The following is a 3,599-nucleotide window of genomic DNA, read 5'->3' as shown; positions in this document are numbered from 1 at the left end:
TTGCATTTCGCCTCCATCAAAATGTGGCCGCTGTGCGGCTGGGTTTGAACACGAGTACTCGGCTCGGCGCCGAGCACGCTCACTACTGATCCAGGTCTTAAATTCTGCTATTCAAATAAAGCGTTCATCGTGTAATCAAACTAAATTTATTAACTTTTAATAATAGCCTCTCGGGACACTAATTAAGGAGTGTTTCTATTTCCTAGTCGCAGCCGGAGCACCCAGCTCAACTATAGGAAGCTAGCTCAGCCTTGAAGGAATTGGTGAGCGCTAAAAAACACGGAAAAAGGGACGAACACACAGGACTTGTTCGTCCCTTTTTCCGTGTTTTTTAGCGCTCACCAATTCCTTCAAGTATGTATTTCCAACTAGCCCCAGTAGTAGCTCTTTTGACTTTAGCTCAGCCTGTTTTTTTTTTTTTAATGCGTTAGCATTAAAACAGTGCTGCGAACAAAAACACGTATGTCGGCTTGTGCACGCTGTCACTGAAAGAAGACAGTAGGTTGCGCGTGCAGCGCGCTGGAATGCAGCCCCGAAAGTTGTGGTCCGCTCACGTGGCGTTCGGCGCTCGGCCACAGATGTACACCTGTCGCGCGTTCCAAGAGTCGCGTTGTGTTTTGCGCGCTGTAAAACTAATGCTACTGCGTTACTGTTGCATGAATACCGTTGATCGCACTTCGTTCTTTCTATAAAACATGGGATATATTCCGGTAGTGTAGCAGGGGGGTGTCAGTGGAGGGAAAGGGGGCCTACAGGCGCATTAGCCCAGGGCCCCCTTTTTTCTTAATCCGCGGCCCTGGGTGGATATCCCGTTCGGGTGATATACGGACACTAACTTGTTATGCGTATTCTTCCTGTAGAGATGCCCGACACACGCTATCTGGTGGATATCCCGTTCGAGTTAAAGTACGGACATTTACTTGAATCACGTTTCATTATGTTTGCATAATGTTCGCGGCAAAGATAGCAGAGCGGACTCGTTTTTTTTTCAAATCGAAGATACCTGCAACGTGTTATGTTCATTTTCATTTCTTTTTTGTGTCATCACAGATTCAGAAATGAATGAAATGATATTGCCTAACGTGCAAGTGTCGCTGGCTCCAAAAGGAGGGTCTATAACGGAAGCGCTCGCGCATGCTCAAAGCCTTCAATTAAATATGTTGAAAGTTAGCGCTCGTCCCGTCCACTTTTCGGCTGTGTCCCTGTGTCTTTGCGCTTCAACACCCCATCATGGCCTACCAACAGGCCCAAGTTTCTACCCTCCTTATCTGTGTTTCATATGCTTGTTGTTGGACATGTTCGCCGTTACAGTATTGGATGCTATGAGAAATTTTACCCGTAAAAATTTCAGCACTGGGCCAAGCAACTACACACTGTAATCAGCTGTCATTTCTTTTGTCACGTCTAAATCGCAGAAAATGTTAATTAGGCTTTGCGAATATTTTTCACGGGGTCCGAGCAAGTTTTACAGCGACAGCTGTTAAGAACCCGTTTCTGGTTTTCGCGTCGCAGTAGTTTGCCCATGTACAACATTCTCGAACAAAATTTTTGAAAATCGTAAGATACTGCCATGGAAATGTTGAAGGTAATGGTCCATTCTTCTTATATGTAGCAAAAGCTTTCTGTGTGTTTCCATCAATCACATCGAAGAGTTAAGACTGCCATAGAAAACCAATGGGGAACGCTTTTGATGACAGCAAAAACAAAATACAAGACTGTCGTCGGGTAATCTGCGGATATATTGATTGTTGTAGTGAAATCTTACAATATATGAAAAAATTGCTTTCGTAATCGGTTTCCAGCTCAAAAATGCTTTTGTCCGGAATTGCTGCGTATGGTAGACATCGGGGTAACCGGTGGGTGCGTTGCCGTGGGAACCATCCGGAGGGTGGTTACCGTGGGAGGAGGAGGCTATTGGGAGAGCGGAAGAATCCCCTACCAGAGAATGGTTACCCTGAAAGGAGGAGGGTATGGCGAGAGAGTGAGAAGGCGCAACCGGTACGTGGTTGGCGTGGGAGCCAACCGGAGGGTAGTTACCCGAGAAGGAGGGCATGGCCGGGCTAGAGGGGAGCGCGTCACCCCTCTAGCCCGGCCATGAGGAGGGCTGCCGTGGAAGGAGGGTATGGCAAGAGTGTAGGAAGGCGTACCACGGTAACCATCCAGAACGTGGATACTGTGGAATTAGGAGGAAGGGTGTGGCGAGAGCAAAGAAATGTAGCACGGTCCATCTGCATGCGGCAGCTGCTGCGAAACGCGCTGCCCGACGAACGGATCATTGGCGGCATTGCGATTCTAGAGCGGCGACGAAAGACGACTATGTATGGAAAACTAAAAAGAGCGTTTTAGAACTGTACAGATGTGAGGTCGTTCTCATATTCTCTACTACTACATATCGTAAAGTATAAATACCTTAACAGTTGTCGCTGAATCTCCCATTCACCAGTGGTAACCGTCCTGTCAATTTTTTTTTTCCTCTTGAGTCCGTAAAAATCTCCAGAGAAGTTTACCGTTATTTGATCAATAACCAACAAGTCCTTGCTAAGGCCTATGAAAATTCTCGGGGACTTCCTCCGGACCTCCCTTGGTTACAGAGAGTGCGGCTAAAAGGATTTTTGAGGGATGTCCATGAGAGTTTATCCGCACTTCCAGGGGGTATCCGCATGTCTTTACAAGTCAAAAGGCAACGATCTGCAGGGGACGATGAGGGGTAGCCCCATGCAGGGTGTGGACAACTGAAATCGCCTGCCCAAAACAAATCTATGTCTGAAAGGTATCTGAGACGGCGTCTCCGTCGAGGACGCGGCATGGGAACGATGGTTTGATGACTGCGCGCGTAGATGTGGTTTATGATGCAGACAACATCGTGCCGTGTCATCGATGTTAATATCAGAAATTGCAGTTTGAAGTGCAGCGAAGTTATTGGAAAGCAGGGTTACCTGCTGGCAGGACGGGAAGGATCGAATAAGCGGTGGGGAGAGAGCCGGGGTAAATGCCTGTGAGGACCTCCGAAGAGCGTCGCGCGCCACGTAGGCTGGTACTTTGATAAGCTCTTCATGGGGTAACAGATCGATGATTCTATTTTTAATGAGCGAATGCGAAGACAGACGTCCTTTCCCTTCAGATGGCTGTATCGGTGGCGCATGAATAGTGCTGACTACAAACGAATACGGAGCCATATAGAAAGGTGATTCTGGCAGGCAAACGAAGAACAGCGAACTTGGAATGGTGCTTGGCATTTTGGACCGTCTTCCATATAGAGCCTCGAGAAGCCAGAGTCGAAGGCTGCGATCAGCAGTCCACAGCAAAGCGGCATGCAATGGCGCCTCTACAGCTCGGGATGTTCGGCTGGGGACGTCGACCGGGTTGGAGTTTACTTAGACCACGAGCGGTGTCGAAGCTGCCGGAAGGTCGTCCGATCCAGGTGCGTGCTCGCAGGGTTCTCGTCCTTGTACTTTAGGTTTGCGATTATCTTGGTGTTGTTGTTACCTCTGAAGCGACCCTCGGTAGCGGATTGGCCAGAGATTGGTGCAGATCCATACAGGAGAAGAATTAATCCAGATGCGGCTCATAAATAAAAATTGAGGAATTTGTGAAAACGA

This window comes from Amblyomma mixtum, chromosome 3, assembly GCF_055824585.1.
Source record: "Amblyomma mixtum isolate Tamu chromosome 3, ASM5582458v1, whole genome shotgun sequence".
In the NCBI taxonomy this organism is placed as follows: Eukaryota; Metazoa; Arthropoda; class Arachnida; order Ixodida; family Ixodidae; genus Amblyomma; species Amblyomma mixtum.
Note: the sequence above shows the minus strand (reverse complement) of the source record.